General features: G+C 40.4%; 1 protein-coding gene across 14 annotated transcripts in view; it reads right to left on the bottom strand.

Moving 5' to 3' along the window:
• The window catches only part of RP1 (RP1 axonemal microtubule associated), a 322,403-nt gene extending 307,154 nt beyond the window's left edge, over positions 1–15,249 (bottom strand). For all 14 annotated transcript variants that reach the window (XR_013763185.1, XR_013763186.1, XR_013763187.1 and 11 more), the window contains exon 1: positions 15,121–15,249. The gene's annotated coding sequence lies outside the window, so the exon portion shown is untranslated. The remainder of the gene's footprint in view (positions 1–15,120) is intronic.
• Between the last annotated feature and the right edge of the window lie 2,169 nt (positions 15,250–17,418).

Here is a 17,418-nt window from a genome sequence, read left to right as displayed (position 1 = left end):
TCAGCAAGACCACAGGCACTAAACATGAAGGGCACCTGACAATAGGTGACAATGGACCCCAATTGTAGGCTGGGGCACTGGGGCAAATTTCTAATTCCTGACTAAGCCAGACCAGATTGCAGAATCATGAGAAACAGGTAGCTGTTGTTTTAAGTCTATTCACTTTTAAGTTATCTCTGGAGTGTTTTTTTTTTTTTTAAATTGTAAACAAATGGGATACATGTTGTTTCTCTATTTGTACATGGCGTAAAGGCATACCATTTGTGTAATCATAAATTTACTTCATTCTGTTATTTTTTCCCTTCCCCCCACCCCTCCCACCCCTCTTTTCCTTCTATACAGTCCTTCCTTCCTCCATTCTTGCCCCTCTCCCTAATCCTAACTCTAACCCTAACACTAACCCCTCCCTCCCCCCATTATGTGTCATCATCCACTTATTAGCTATATCATTCGTCCTTTGGTTTTTTGAGATTGGCTTATCTCACTTAGCATGATATTCTCCAATTTCATCCATTTGCCTGAAAATACCATAATTTTATCATTCTTTATGGTTGAGTAATATTCCATTGTATATATATACCACAGTTTCTTTATCCATTCATCAATTGAAGAACATCTAGGTTGGTTCCACAATCTGGCTATTGTGAATTGAGCAGCTATGAACATTGATGTGGCTGTATCTCTGTAGTATGCTGATTTTAATTCCTTTGGGTATAGGCCAAGGAGTGGGATAGCTGGGTCAAATGGTGGTTCCATTCCAAGTTTTCTAAGGAATCTCCGCACTGCTTTCCAGAGTGGCTGCACTAATTTGCAGCCCCACCAGCAATGTATGAGCGTACCTTTCTCTGGAGTGGTTTTTAATGCAACAATAGATAACCGAAATGTGCATATATACTCAGAGTTTCAGTAAAAACTTAGACTCATTGAAGCCTAGTCCTCATGCTCGTAGGTCCCAGCCTGTCAAGTGACAGTGCACCTCCATAGGAAGCGCTCCTGCCATTATGCCGCTCCCTCTCAGCATTCCCTCTATTTAGAGTACCAGTTTCCAAAAATCCTAACCGTCCCTCAGGCCCATCCCTCACACTCCTTCTCCTAACAGGCCCACACAGCATTATTTAACAATTGTATGGTGGCATTTATACTTTCCCTTTTATAATTCAGGTTCTTCCTAAAAGTCCTTCAAGGAACTGTGCTTCCCTCATTTCTGGGTGTCCCATCGAGCCTAATTCCAGTTCTTCTCCTATCCACCAGTACTGGCCTGGCTTGCCTTAGTGACACTGTTGGAATCAGTGTCACAACAGGACTTTTATTCATCCAGTTCTCATATCTGGATAAAATACTTAGCTGTTTGACTATTGCTAGATTCCTATAAAATCCACTCTGCCTCATAACAACCATGGTGAGGGGGCAATTATTTCTTTTTCTTTGTTTTTTTTTTTTTTTTAAGAAAAGCAAAACTCTAAAGTCGCTTCCTCTTTGAATGTGAACTTAAGCCTTCTTGAATATGAAGGCCAGGCTACAGTATCAAGAGCTTGTCTCCCCAGTTTTCTGTGTGGGTCTGTGCTCTTCCAGAACCTCATACTGGAACCGAGTGGGTTTCTCAATTCTCTTGCTCTTTCTCCTGAGGTTGTTATTTTTGGTTTCAGTATTCAAGACAAAATGCTGACAGTCTGACTTCCCTTTCTGTTCACAGCAGCAGTGGTCACATCCTTAAAACTGAATACCCCCAGGGCTGGCACAGGACGGTGAGCAGACTTAGACATCTCTGCTCTGTTTGCTTTGGAAAGACAGAATGGAAAGTGAAGTTGGTTCCTCACTTGAGCTGCTAGGCCTCCCTCTTTGTGGAAAATAGAAGGTGATGACTGATTTATCCAAACTCACTGAAGACATCTGGTCTATTTTACCTTCTCTGCACAATCAAGGGTCACAGTTTGATAAGGGGGAAAAAAAAAAAAAAAAAAAACCCAGAGAGGATTGTGATACAATGAACATTGTAATAGGCAATATAATAGAAGGAGAGGACATCTAAAAATTTCTATTTATACTCAAGATTCTATTAATAGCAGGTGTTTTTAATGCCAAGATGCCAAGATTATAAAGAGTGAGCATTACACCCTGAAGGCTCCCTTGTACAAGAAGCAAGTAATCAACACTCTGGTACTTAAACATCTTACAAGACATGGAAGTAACTCTTCGGGCCTTGGAGTGTAGCTTAGTGGTAGAGCACTTTTTAGTAAGCACAGGGCCCTGGGTTCAATCCTCAGATCCACAAAAAAAAAAAAAAAAAAGAAGAAGAAGAAGAAAAAGAAAGAAAGAAAAAAGGAAGATAGAAAAATCTCTTTGAAAAAAATCAATTATTCTGAAAATGAAAACAACACATTTGACCCATGCAAATCATGTCACTGGAAGGCTGCATAGGGGTGACACTGGGGTGAACTGGGAACAACCTATGTGCTAGTCAACCTCTTGCAAAGGGCAGATGTTGGGTAGATGTTCAGTACACAGAAGTAGACCAAGGCAGGAATCATCTTTCCAGGCAAGGCTAGAACCTACTCACATCTACTGGAGATAATAAAGAAGAAAAGCTCTCCAACGATTAACCTCTTTTTATACTTGTAGAGACCAATTTTATAAACGACTTTTCTGCCTTCAACACTAAAAGAACAACATAACCCAGAGAAGCTTTCTTTCACCTTCTAACCAGTGGTTACCTGATCCCGTGCCAGAATTTTACAGGTAACACATTGAGATCCACACAATTAAGTGACTTGCCTACAGCCACACAGCAAATACTTGGCAAAACCTGAATATTTCTAATTTCAAAGGTTGGATAAATTTAAATTGTTGACAAGGTCACTTTCTAATTGTTTATTGATCCATAAGAATAAATGGACCCCTGAAACTGGGCTTCTTCGTGGCTAGGCAGTCAAGTGGGTCTAATGTCAGTCAAAAGCATAAAGACAATTTTCCAAACTTAGCCAACAAGCTCCAACTCTGGGCTTGTTGACCAACTATTAATTTGTAACCAGGCATTCTCTGTCTTCCAATTCTTAACTTACTCACAAAGGGCAACAAATAAAGTCTGGGAAATCCCTGGGAAAATAACACAACCTCCAAGTTCTATAAATGGTGAGTTTGTTGGACCATCTTTCAACAGTGAGGATGAATTAAATATTATGAATTTAGCTGTTGTTATGGGCTGAATTGGGTCCCCCAAAATATGTTGAAGTCCTAAACCTCAATACCTATGAATATAAACTTTTCAGGGAAAAGGGTCTTTGAAGATTAAGTTAAAATGAAGTCATTAGGATCATTTAATACCCTAATCCAATGACTAGTGCCCTTATAAGACAGGAAAAAAATTGGCCAGGTGTGGTGGCACATACCTGTAATCCCAGTGTCTCAGGAGGCTAAGGCAGGAGGATTGCAAGTTCAAAACCAGCCTCAGCATCTTAGGAAGGTCCTGAGCAACTTAGCAAGACCCTGTCTCTAAATAAAAAATAAAAAGGGCTGGGGGTATGACTCAGTGGTTAAGCACACCTGAGTTCAATAACCAGTACCACCAAAAAAAAAAAAAAAAATTGTACACAGGCACCACACAGGACAAATGCCACGTGAAGATTGACGTTTTGCTGACACAAGCCAGTGACTCTAAAGATTGCCAACAAGCCACCAGAAGCTAAGGCCCATATTCTCCTGCCTAGCTGTCAGAAGGAACTCATTCTGCCAACATCTTGATGTTGACTTCTAGCCTCTAAAACATTCAGACAATGTTTTATTGTCTAGATCACCCAGTTTGGTTTGTGATAGACTTAGGATTCCTTGTCTGAAATACTTGAAACTAGAAATGTTTCAGACTTTGGATTTTTTTTTTTAATTTGGGAATATTTGTACATACACAATGAGATATCTTGAGGATAGGACACAAATTTAAACATAAAATCCACTTTACATTTCATATACACCTTCTACACACAGACTGAAGGTAATTTAATACAGTATGACTACTTATTTTGTGCATAAAATGAAGTTTCATGGTGAAGAATTTTCCCTTTGTGGATCATGTTGGTGCTCAAAAAGTTTTAGATTTTTTTGGAGCATTTTGAATTTGGAATTTTCAGATTAGGGATATGCAGTCTGTATTTGTTCAGCAGCCCTTGCAAACTAATACCATTTCCCCATCTGTAAAGGAGGAGTTGAAATTAGAGTAACCCTTTCACTCCAATGACTGTGGTTCCAGGCAGACGTGAACAACACAGGGGCGCTGAGTCCTAGGGCCCTAGGAAACATGACTGGTCATGGGATGGGAGAGGCCATACCTCTCAGTCAAGGAACAAATATTTACCAAGCCCCTATTATGCATCAGGCACTGAGAAGCCACAAACAGGAAGATCTAATCCCCACTGAGGAGGAAATCTGGTTTCCCAGGGAAGATTAGTTTCCAGCAAGGGGCTATAAGTGAGACACATGCTAAGGAAACACAGGTGGCTCTGGGAACATCAGAATGGTCTGTGTGACAGACAGGCTTCCCTAAGCAAACAAAGTGTTATGGTTTGGTTCTCACAAGTCCCCCCAAAATCTCATGTGTTGGAAGCATGATCCCCAATGCAACAAGGTTCAGTTTGGACTATTAGGCAGTGATAAAGGCTATGACCTCATCAGTGGATTAATCCATTTGCTGGAATTACCTATTGATAGCTGGTTGGACTAATGGTGGTAACTGTAGGCAGGTAGTGTAAGACTGGAGTCCCCAAGGGCATGGGTACCTGTGGGACTATCTCTGTTCCTAGCTCCTCTCTCATTCTCTCCCTGCTTCCCTGATGCCATGAGCAGAACAACTTTCCCCTGCCACCCCTTCCCAACATGATGTTCTGCCTCATGTGTAAGTACACAACAGAACAGTGGAGTCAATGGAATCAGCCAACCATGGTCTCAAACTCTGAAACCATGAACCGAAATAACCCTTTCCTCCTTGAATTGTTCTTATCATGTATCTTGGTCACAGAGACAAAAAGCTGACTAACACATGAGATTTATGCAGATGAAGGTAAGAAAACCTGGAGTGGAGGGAAAGAACTAGCATCCCAACAGCGAGGAGGGAAGGGCATGATGTGCATGCTCCAGGCAAGACCAGCACAGAGCTCTCACAGTCTGTCCTCTAAGGGAAGGGACAGTCTTGATGGGCAGAAACAAGAGAATGTAAGGCTGGAACAGAAGGAGCAGGTATATCTATTGTCCAGCATGAGGTGACAGCTACCAGTTCCTACTGAGATGAGCCCTGTGCAGGTCAGTTCATGCTGAGGAGGCACTGTTTACAACAGCAGCAGTAACACAATATTTCAAAGGAATCCCACACTTCCAGACTCACATGATGACTCACTTCCAAACTTCAAAGGCGTATTTAGACTTTGGTTGGACCTGATGGCATTCTTTCCATGTTGTACGTAAGAAAGGAGTCTAGCAGACTGGAAACACGAATTATGAATAAACACACATGATTTAATCTAGACCCACACAGACAGTTTTTCTTTCCAACACCTTTTGGTTGTTAGGCTCCTGTGAGAGAGTATGTTCCAGATGTTGGCTTATTTTTTTGAAAACAGAAAAGTTGGATAAGTGCTCCAAACTACACGCTCCCAACTACACAAAAGGAAAGATTCTCAGAACACTAAATACTCAAATTTGAAAAATGACGACATACTGCCAAGATTCATGTTGCCGTGCTGTCTTTCCTCCCACTACCTCCTGGCAATCCGGGAATAAAGATATTCAGGTCCTTGTGTGGTAGCACCAGTCTTCAGTGGGTGCACAAGTCTCAGGAAGTTCTATAGAACATGCGGAGTAGACAAGAAGAGATTCAAGATGTACCTTCCCCTCCCCACTACCCATGACAAGAAGGACAGAGAGAAGCACCCACAGTCCAACTGAGGCAGATGCTGTCTCTGTTCTCACTCTCACTCATGCTGAGGATCTCTGAAGACTGAGAAGGGAACTTTCTTATACCAACCCCCCTCCTGCCTATGACATCCACCTCCCTGTCTTCCTACTCAGTTCAACCTTCCTACTCTACTTTGACATGATGCAATTCATTGTTTGTGATGATTTTGTTTACCAGCTCTCTGACCTACTAGACTATAACCTCCACAAGATGGGGATAGTGTCCCTCTTATTCATCCCCATACTTAGGACAGTGCCTGACAACAAGAAAGCTCTCAGTAAATCTAGCAACAGCATTCTGCAATAATCACTTGGTGTGAAAGCTTTTGTGAAAAAGTTCCAAAAGAAGTTTCACATAAAGCACATGGTCAGCAAAGACAACAAACATTTTCTCATTTTGCTGGCAGAATCACCTTAACCAACCTCACAGGAAATGATGTATAACATTAGAATGCCAATTCCTTCATCTTACAGAGGGAATTGCAGCAGAATTCTCAAATCAATGTGGCACATGCATTCTGTCCTGTGCACAGACCAATAAAGCAAGACAAATTATAATCACAATTTATGTAGTGAACAAAAAATCAAAATCAAATACGAAGAGTGTAACTATCCACAATTAAGAGAGCATGGCCACTGGGATCCCAACAATCCAAATCAGTTCATTAAGAAGGCCTCTTTGGGCTTGACGGAAAGGAAATGGACAAATGGAAATGGAAAGCTTTGGCCTTCATGTTGTATCCTTTCCCAAGCCCTATCCTGACCGGCCCTCCCACCTCCCAACTTCTGATTGATAACATTCTTTCAATAATTAATCATCCAGTCAGGACTTGCTCCTGTCTGGGAGCATGATTTTCGGTGTTCTTGTTCTCTTCGTTTTTGCATTACTGATTCTAGTGACTAATATTTATTGAGTGTTTAGTAGATTCCGGGCACTAAGTGAAGCTCTTTATGTAATCCTCACAACAACCCAGGAAAATAGGGACCTTTACTATTCACATTTTTTTAAATGAGGAAACTGAAGCTTAACAAGGTTAAATAACTTATATGGTTATACAGAAACCAAATGGTAGAACCACTTATAATGTCAACAATTTCAAAAATTCATAAGGAAACCAGAGTCTTCCCCAGATGTCATCCCATGTATAGGTGATAAGAAGGAAACTGAAGAGATCCTCAGATTTTTCTCACTCATCATGAGAGCACTTGATTTTTATCTCATGGAACTTGATGGCACTGGTCTCACACCGCTCACATTCACACCCGACCTCCTTAAGGATAAAAGAACTTATGGGGTGTGGGAGTATATGCCTATAATCCCAGCCACTGGGGAGGCTGAGGTAAGAGGATCATGTTTGAGGCTGGCCTCAGAAACTTAGAGAGATCCTCAGGAACTTAGAAAACCCTGTCTCAAAATAATAAACAAAAGAACTGGGGATGGCAGGCCTTGGTTCAATTCCCAGTGCAGGAAAAAAACAAAAACGATAAAAAGAAGCCAAGAGTAACTTGGGGTCAGTCCAAAAAATGTACTCATAATCAGCATTCTTTTTCTCCAGTCCCATGCTTATCACACCAAGAGGTATAGAAACCTCCTACCTAATTTTTCACGGAGGAAGATCAATCAACAAAATAGCCAACACCAGTTCTGGCCAACTGATCAAATTCAACTGAACAAAATATATTTTGAGCAGCATAGAAAGGATTGCTACCTCTCTCTCAAAATGTACTCCTCTCTCTTTGTAATAAAAAGTTCTAACTTTGTTTTAAAACAGGCACTGTCCCAGTCTTTGCTGCAGCAGATGCCTGTGACCTGTGTCCTGTGACCACATCACTGTTAGAACCAGTAACCTGGAAGCAGTAGTGTTATGTGTTATTTTCAGAAAGATTCCTGAATAGGGAGGAAAGGTAGTTAAATCTGAGACTGTAAAAGAAATTTCCACATATAAATGCCCACATTAACTGGCCCTTTCGCCAGAATACAGTGAAAATCCCCTGGAATTCTACCAGATGTAGGCATCCTTCTGTCTGCCTGAATAGTCTTTTGGACAAAAGAGACAACATAAGCTGGGCATGGTGGTGCACACCTGTGATTCCAGAGACTGGAGAAGCTGAGGCAGTTGAATCACAAGTTCAAAGTCAGCCTGAGCAACTTAGTGAGACCCAGTCTCAAAATAAAAATAAAAAGGCTGGGGATATAGCTCAGTGGTAGGACACTCCAGGTTCAATGCCCACTACCACCAAAAAAGAGAGACAGACAGACAGGCAGACAAAATAGTTGCCCAGACTAAAGAGCTTTAAAAGTTTTGTTAAGAAAAGCAAAAATCAAATATATTTTAGGTACAAGGACTGAAAAATTCAAATGAATTGTAGAGAAGTCAGCCAGTATTTGTGAGTAGTGTGGCCAGCTCTCCTCTCTGGGGCTTCCATCAGGGACCCACAGGGAGAGTCCTGAGCCGTTCACCCCACCAATTACTTCAGCTTGCTCCCCACAATGCACCTTAGGTCCTGGGAATCATCTTACCCTTTAGTTATTGCTATTTCAGTACTCTTTACCTGGTCCTCTGGTTGTTTCGTTTGTGTGTTTTGCAATAATTGCTGGTTTGAGCCCTTTGTAAAAACCTGTCAGCATTAAATCTGTTTCCTTTCACTTTGAAATGAGCAGGGTGAAAGCCCAGGACTGGGGAGGTAGAAATGGTTCTGAACAATTAAAAATAAATAAAATAGGCTGGGGATGTACGTCAGTGATAAAGCATTTGCCTACCATGCAAGAGACCCTGGGTTTGATCATCAGCACTACAAAAGATTGATTAACTAATTAATTAGTTAATAAGAATTGGCTCTGAGCTCAGCTGAGAACTGCCCACTGCAGCCCTCCTGGGCCATCCTCAGGTTACAAAACCACCATTCACACTGGAGAAGAATAACTAACCCAACTGATAGAGTCCTAAGAGCAACAGCTGGTGCCAGGCAGCCACCAGGTGGACATCCTGTAATTGAAAGCCCTTGACCTGCCTGTCACCTCTTCCCCTAGAGAGAAGGAAATGGGGGAGGGGGCTTTGCCTTGTGAGAGTCTTCAGAAAATGAGCGCCTTCCTTTGATTTGGAGGATGTCTACACAGATAATTTATTATTAAACTTCAGCATCCTGACCTACCCCTAAAATAATTTGGGATAAGCTCACAGCCTTCTGAAACAGGCCTTCAAATTTTCTCATCTCGCAATCAGAGGAACACCAGTAAGGATGGGTCGAGAGGAATTGAAGATTATTGTCAAGAAAAGGAAGTGTTACAGGTGAAACTGCCATGGCTGCACCCTAGCTCTTATCCCTAGAGCCAATTTCATATGTTGAGACCCTAACCCTAGTTCCTCACAACGCATCTTATTTGGAAATATTGTAGATGCATTAGCTAAGACAAGGTCACATTGGAGTGGTGTGGGCCCCTAGTCCAATATGACTGTATCCTCATAAGGGGAAATTTGGACGCAGACCATACATAAGGAGAACACTGCTGGGCATGGTGGTGCACATATGTAATCCCAGTGGCTCGGGAGGCTGAAGCAGGAGGATTGAGAGTTCAAAGTCAGCCTCAGCAACTTAGCGAAACCCTAAGCAACTCAGAGAGACCCTGTCTCTAAATAAAATACAGAAAATGGCTAGGGATGTGGCTCAGTGTTCAAGTGTCCCTGAGTTCAATCCCCGGTACCAAAAAAAAAAAAAAAAAAAAAAAAAAAAAGAGAGAGAGAGAATACCATGTGAAGATGAAGGCAGAAATCAGAGTGATGCTTCTACAATCCAAGGAGTGCTACAGAAAAGCACCAGAAGCTTGGGGAATACAGATAATTTATTATTAAACCTCACAGCCTCAGAAGGAGCAGCCCTGTCAACACATTCATCTCCCCTTCCAGCATCCAGACTGTTGGACAATAAACTTCTGTTGATATCATGCAACTTTGTTGTAGCAGCCCCAGGAACTCATACAGAAGGTCTAACAAGACCCTGAATGGCCCAGAGCAATTAGTCTTGTCCAGAATCCACAGCCTCCAAGCCCAGATCCAAAGAGTAACAGTGAAAGGCTATTTCTGTCCAACTCAGTCTGCTGTTGATGGGCTCTGTGAATTCCTTTTCATCACACCTCTATGTGGAAGACTGAGGCAACTCTGATATCTAGGTGGATCCCTACTAGCTAATGGGCTAGTATATAAGGCTTTGAGGCAGCAAGATTTAAGTTGCTTACAGTCAGCTCTGTGATGGCCCTTATTTTATAGCCTGCAGTGTTCCTGAACCTCACGCACTGAATCCCGGTAAACACTCTTCTTTCTAAGAGACAGCTAATAGCATGCATCCCACAGGTCTCTGCCTGGTTTATACACCACCCCACTGACACCTTCCTCCTGAGAAACCGAGGTTCCCCCACATCCAGATGTGCCCCCACAGGTTTTCAAAGTCTATAACCTTGCAAACTCCTCTGGCTCTTTCCAACCTCAAAGATGTGTTCTAGGGCCACCAAGTCCATCCCATCAATTTAACTTGAAGTAACTTTTCCAAGAATAAGTTTAAATCATTCCCAGTGCTCTTATGAAATTCTGAGACCTGTAAGACATTTGAACTCTTAAATAATATGCTGACCTCTTAAATGATAAAGAATTCTATAAGGAAATAGTACTGGAGGTTGAAGGCAGGGCCTCACACATGCTAGGCAAGTGCCCTACCACTAAGCTACATCCCCAGCCCATTTTATTTTTAACTTTTTACTTCGAGACAAGGTCTTGATAAATTTCCCAGGTTGGTCTCAAACTTGTGATCCTCCTGCCTCAGCCTCCTGAGTAGATAGTATTGCAGGTATGCACCACCATGCCCGCAAGAAAGGTGTTTTATCTGTGTCATGTCTATGAAATACAGACCAAGAGAAATAATGTGCCTAAGAGATGAAACTGACTCATAGGCATCTCTCCTGCACTGCCAGGACCTTGCTTCCTAAGGCCCATCTCTTTGAGAAGCCAGTCCCCAAGCCAAGTGTCCTGGAGGCATTTCTCATATGACTCAGGGGACAAGACTCACCCACTAGTTCCCATCCCCTATTCACTGGCCTACTCCCAGTCTCCTAAGGAAGTCACAAAGCAACTAGCAAGGAGCCCACAACAAGCAACTGAAATAAATACCTGACACCTGTCCTAATGCATCCTGGACATTGATTTGTTTCCTGTTATCTTTCCTGATCTAGCCAATGGGGCACCGATTCTTTTATTTTTTAAGAATTTCATTTCTTTGCTTCTTCCAAAAATAGTTTCACTACCCCCTCACTTGTCAACTCACTTTTTTAACACCCTCTTGATCTAGAACTTTAAAAATTATTTTCTAGAGTTCGACTATTAAGGAGCTTAGGTCTAATTGAATGAGTTGAACTTCACATGACCAGAGCCTAAGTCCTGTGGACAATGTATTTTGCACCAAAGAAAACCCTATGACTAGTGAAATATCCTACAGAATAGAAGCCATGTGTGAAACTAACAGGACTGACTCTTCTGCTCTAGGCCCTGAAGGAAAATGATGTTTTTGTCTTTCTGTAGAGTTGATGTAGGCTTAAGGGGCAGATAAGCTTAAGGAAAAGAGGCTGTAACACTGCTGGGGCACCTTGAGTGTTGTAGGACTTGGGCACAGCAGGGGCCTTGGTAAAGGGTGACTCCATACAGCCTGCCTGATCCACCTGCAGCTGCATTCCCCATTGGGGCAAAGTCTTGGGAACCAGAAGGCTTTTATCTGGCTCCACATCCTTCATGCAAAAATTTATTAGAGAGTTTCAGTGGCCTTTGAAAAACTGCTTGGCTCTGGTCTCTTTTGTAGAAGATGCTGTCTGTCCAGCAACTACTATGAAAATGCTTTTTTGATCAATTAATATTGAAACCTTATTAATTGTAGATTAAATGTAATATTTTAATAGACTACTATTCCTGAAAATGCATTTTTTAACTTATTCCACAGACTGGCTTATATATTGTAGATGAATGATATCACATCTTCAGGGATTCCTTCTCTGAAATGTTGGGTAACTTCAGATGTGACTCAAGAACTTGTTCCCTAAAAAGTCATTATTGGTCTTCATTTTCTTAATGAAAAATATTACAGCTACATTTATTGTTTCACATATGAATATGACCACAACAAGAAATTTGAAATGCTGAGTCCTAATCATTTGAGTTACTGAAAAGCAACTGAATTTGGTGGAGGGCAAAATTTTGTATTACTTAATATTGTCATGATTTCTTCTTTCTCTACATAAGTAAAGGGGTAGTTATAGTATTTTGTTGCAATAAGTGCAATAAGTGACATTAACATCCCTGAAATACTATAAAACTCTAAAATAGTTTTCAATATTTTTCTTTTCAAAAGAGAAAAATTATATTTTACCATATTCTCTCTCTCTCTCTCTCTCTCTCTTTTTTTTTTTTTTTTTTTTTTTTTGGTGGTGCTAAGGATTGAACCCAGGGCCTTCTGCATGCTATATTCTCATTAAGTATAGTTATTGTGTATAAGATGCCATGGTATTTGTTTGCATGTTATGAGGATATGTAATTAATTGAATTACAGCATTCACCATCAACACATTGAAAGCAGTTTACTTAAAGATTGTTCTAGCAATCTAGATATTTGTTATTGATGCTATTGTTGCTTCATCTGTTTGATATTTACTAAATTTTTTCTTTCACAAAGTAAGAACTTGGAATAAAAGAGGCCAGTGGAAAAGTTTACACACTTTGCCAATTCATCACCTGAAAAACCACAATTTACTTTTTAATAAGCTGACCATCTGTGAAGTTCACTTTCTGTAAGACTTGGCTGGTTAAACACTGCCTGTCAAACTTCTCCAGCATTTCCTTGTCCTGAAGGAGTCCCTCTGTGGTGGCAATGTCCAGTCCTTTATTGTGTGTACAAGTTTCTAAGGCTGCTTGTTTTGCTTCTATATTATGTTGCTACTAAATGAATCTAAGATACTAAACAAACAGAAACAGAAACCAAACACTTATTGCTATGGTGTTAATGGCAAATAATTTAAATAAGAACTTTGTTTACTCAGAATCTGGGTTGCATTTTTTTTTTAATTATATTTAAACTCTAGTTGGTCAAAAGAGAAAAGAAAGTGTTTTTGTAGTGAATTCTTATAAAAATATTGCATCTTTAACCCATTATGAAGTCCCAAGTTTTCAATTCTGTGAGCACAATAATCATTTCAAAGTTACCACAAGAAGTATATTTGTTGCTCACTTTAAGTTTTTAATAGATGTTCCATATCTAGGATGATGGGACAAAATGGGTTAATATTCAATTTATCAAATGAAGCAAAGAGTTTGGGCATTTATTAAGATATCATAGTTGTAGAAGCTTTGGGTTGATAGGTTTTTGATCTGTGAGGTCAGAGGGACAGGACTCTCTTCTGAGGAGCCAAGTCTCCCAGGAACACATGACTTATCCAAAGACACATCCACTGCCAACCACTTTTGCTGCACAGCCATCACCTAGTAAGCAGCAATCTGTCTAGCCTTCTGATCCTAGTTACCTCCCAAGGTTGAAGCTTGGCACCTGTCCCCAGTGCAGAAAGGACAAGAGGAAATCATGTAGCAACACCCCCACCTGGAGGCCCCAGTTCCAGGCCTCACCTAACACCACCAAAACCATCAACAGAACCAACCAAAGGCTTCCACACCACATGGAACTCCCCATGAAACCCAAAACAAATAAGATCTACATCTCCAAATTGAGAGTTCACAATGTGCTAAATGCTGAATGTGGTAGTTTACCCAAACTTACTGGTATCATTCCCAATGATAGATTTGGAAACAGAATCACAAGATGTGAGATAAGGTGCATAGGGTCAATTAAACATCTTAAAGCAGGTGTTCTGAATCATATGCAGTGATGCCCCTGACCCCATGCAGACACCCTAGAGACCAGTAACATTCTTCACACTTACAAACCAATGATGTGTCCCAGAGTGTGGAATGAGAACATAGCACTAAGTAAGTTACAAGGGGGACTTCTCACCTGCACCCCTCCAGCACTACTGTAAGGGTTAGGCCTATCTCTACATCTGTAAACAAGATGGGCAGACTACTGCTCCTTCCAGCTCCAACCTTCTAGCAGGTGTGTGTGAAATCCACTATCACAAACAGAGCAGCTAATACAAAAACACACTTCTACTTGCCCAGAAAGAAAAGAAATAAAAAACAATAAGTGAGAATGTGTTCACTCAAACCATCACACTCAACTTGACCATCTCCAGCACTCCTGACCATCTCACCCTCCCTTCATGAGGCACTTGGAGGTTCCTAGAGGAGTAGAGTTCATATGCAGACCACACCCTCTGATTCCACATCTGTGCCCCAGCAGGGATACGCTGAAGCTTCTCCTCTCCAGTTACTGCAGACTGGAAATGTGTCTGTGGCTTGATTAAACATGATACAATTTGCAATTTCAACAAAAGAAACTAATATTGTCCAAGTTAGAAACCACAAAGTCCTATATAATTCCTCCCAGTTGAGTATTGAGTTCCTAAATATATCCCACTGCATTTCATTCTCTCCATATTCTTTTCAGATCTTTTGATCTAGCCCTTCTCATGTCCTCAAAGTCTTCCAGCATCAGACTGCCCCAGCAGCCTCCTAACTGGTCTTCATGCATGCGTCTGGTCCCATGCCCCTGTGAGTCACTCTGCTATTTGGCTCCATAATAAATAAGTATCACTGTTACTTCGAAAACCTAAGGGTGATCATATTATTCCTCTGTTTATCACTTTCTAGAATCTAAAGGATCTTAAGATTCATGAATCTTACAGATCAAGTTCAAACCACAAGTGTGGTTCACAGGGTCTTGTACCTGACAACATTTTCCAAACTCCCTCTCAAAGCTGGAAGAACTCAGAAATATCTGCATAAATGCCTCATAGGAAAGATAGTTCAATCACCTTCTTTATAGTAACCAAGACCAAAAGTTATTTGGCCCAGGCCTTTCCTTTCTTTACCATCTTTGGCAGATTTTTCTACCCATTAAGCAATCTTCCACATTTAAGTAAAAGTGAAAGATACCTTCCCTTTCTAAAACTTAATTTTAAAAACTTAACATTTTAGTCACCATTCCCTACTTAAAAAAAAAAAAAAAGAAGAAGAAGAAGGAGAAATGCATATATTGTACCTGTGATTTCTAAAACATATGTAGAAATCCCTCAATTGTATCAAGAGAGCCAGATTTCGGAAGGACCAAAGCAAAGTGCTGATCTTGCTGCAGGCCTGTAGCTCAGATGCTGCAGAGGAATGAACTTGATCTCTACTTGTGTTTGTCACAGGGAACAGAGATGTTGTTTGCAGTGTCACTGGTATTACCTGTAGCAACGGTAAACATACTTCCACACCAAACAGAGAACCGGCAGACACAGTACTGGTCTGGAATTCACGACTGTGTTTATGTATCAGTGCGTGGAGTCCTCTCATTTAGATAAAGAAATGTTCCGACTGCAGTGCCCGACTTAGGCGGCAAACAAAATAACTTGTTGTGTTCTTTCTCTATTCAATTCATCTTTTGTGGTACATAAACATAATGTAGCATAACTACACAGGAGTTTTTCCCTTATTTTGAGGTTGATATTTTCAATGGTTGTCTAGAAACGTGTGTTGCAGTTGGTTGGACATTATGAGGTGAAGGTCACGTCCCATGGGTTCAACACAACAGACATTTGTCGACTGCCTGTTTCCTTAAAATCTGGGCCTTCAGAAAATAAAACTTCGGATTTCCTAGGGTTCAAAGGCCAGTTATCTTTTATAGAAAGATAATTATCAATTGGCATACATTCTCTCTACTTTTCACTTTTTCTCTCAATAACTGTATAAATCCCCATTAAGGCCAGCAGTCAAGCACTGAGAGGGATAAGTGACCCAGGGAAGTGGGGCCTCAGAACATGATAAACATGTAAGATTACTCAACATCATCATTACCTTGATATTGGTCTCCAGAAACCCTGGATCAAGGCCTCCTGTTGTTGTTTGTTTTGTTTTGTTTTGTTTTGTTTTTTCTTTTAACAACTTTATTAAGGTTTAATAAATATATAAGGAACTGCAAATATTTACTATATGCAATCTGATGAATTGCATACATTCATGAAACCATTATGACAATCAGGTTAATAAATATATCTGACACCACCAAAGATTCCTTTTGCCTTTGTGGTTTGTTGTTTGTTTTAGTGCTAAGAACAGATAACATGAGATGTACTCCTAACTAATTCTAAAATACACAGTTCTTTATTGTTAACTATAAGCACTATGCTGTATGGCAGATCTCTATGAATTATTTATCTTGTATAACTGAAATTTTATGCCCTTTGAACAATATGTCCCCATGCTCCCAACCCCGTCACCTGGCAACCACCATTCTATTTTCTGTTTCTAAGAGTTTGACTACTTTAGATCCCTTACATAATGAAGTCATGCAGTATTTGCACTTTCTGTATTCGACTTATTTCACTTAGCATAATCTCCTCCCGTTTCATTCATGTTGTTTCAGATGGCAGGATCTCCTTTTTTAAGACTGAATTGTATTCCAATATATACAGACAAACAGATCACACTTGCCTTATCCATTCAGTTATCAACAGATATTTATGTTGTTTTTACTTCTTGGCTATTAAAAATAATGTTGCAATAAACATAAGAATGCTAACATCTCGGGGCTGGGGAGATAGCTCAGTCAGTAGAGTGCTTGCCTTACAGGCACAAGGCACTGGGTTCGATCCCCAGCACCCAAAAAAAAAAAAAAAAAAAAAAGAATGCTATGCTAATATCTCTTAAAGACCCAAATTTCAATTCTCTTGTTTATATGCCCAGAAGTGAGATAGTTGGATCATGTGGTAGTTTCATTTTTAATTTTTTGAAGAATCTCTCCACTGTTTTCCATAGCTGCTACACCACTGTACATTCCCAATAGTGTACAAAGTTTGCAAATTTCCCCACATCTTATCAACACTTGCTATCTTTTGTTATTTTTCAAAATAGCCATCCCAACAGGTGTGAGATGACATTGTGGTTTTGATTTTCAATTCTCTAATGAAAGATGCTAACCATTTTTCAATATACCTGCTTGCCACCTGAATGTTTTCTTTAGAGAAACATCTATTTGAGTCCTTTGCCCATTTTTTCAATCAATTATTTGGTTTTCAACTTTTGAGTTGTAGTCTCATATTGGTTTTAAAGCTTAGAGCAAAGGTGAAATCTGTTTGGTCTTCTCAAAGCATGAAATAACTTTTTTGTGCAGGGGAACATGCAAGAAGCAAAGTTTCTTCAACGCTGACCTTGGAATGTCAATTACAGAGGAAGAAATTCTTTCTGGAAGAACCAAAGTCTTTTGAAACGTTTACCATCTCTTGACAATTTAAACAGCAGGGGGCAGGATTGTGCAATGGAAAAAAATCCACAGGTGACCAGTCAGAAACCTGGACTG

Source organism: Sciurus vulgaris (assembly GCF_902686455.1).
Source record: "Sciurus vulgaris genome assembly, chromosome: 1".
Lineage (NCBI taxonomy): Eukaryota > Metazoa > Chordata > Mammalia > Rodentia > Sciuridae > Sciurus > Sciurus vulgaris.
Note: the sequence above shows the minus strand (reverse complement) of the source record. Positions and strands in the feature narration are given on the sequence as shown.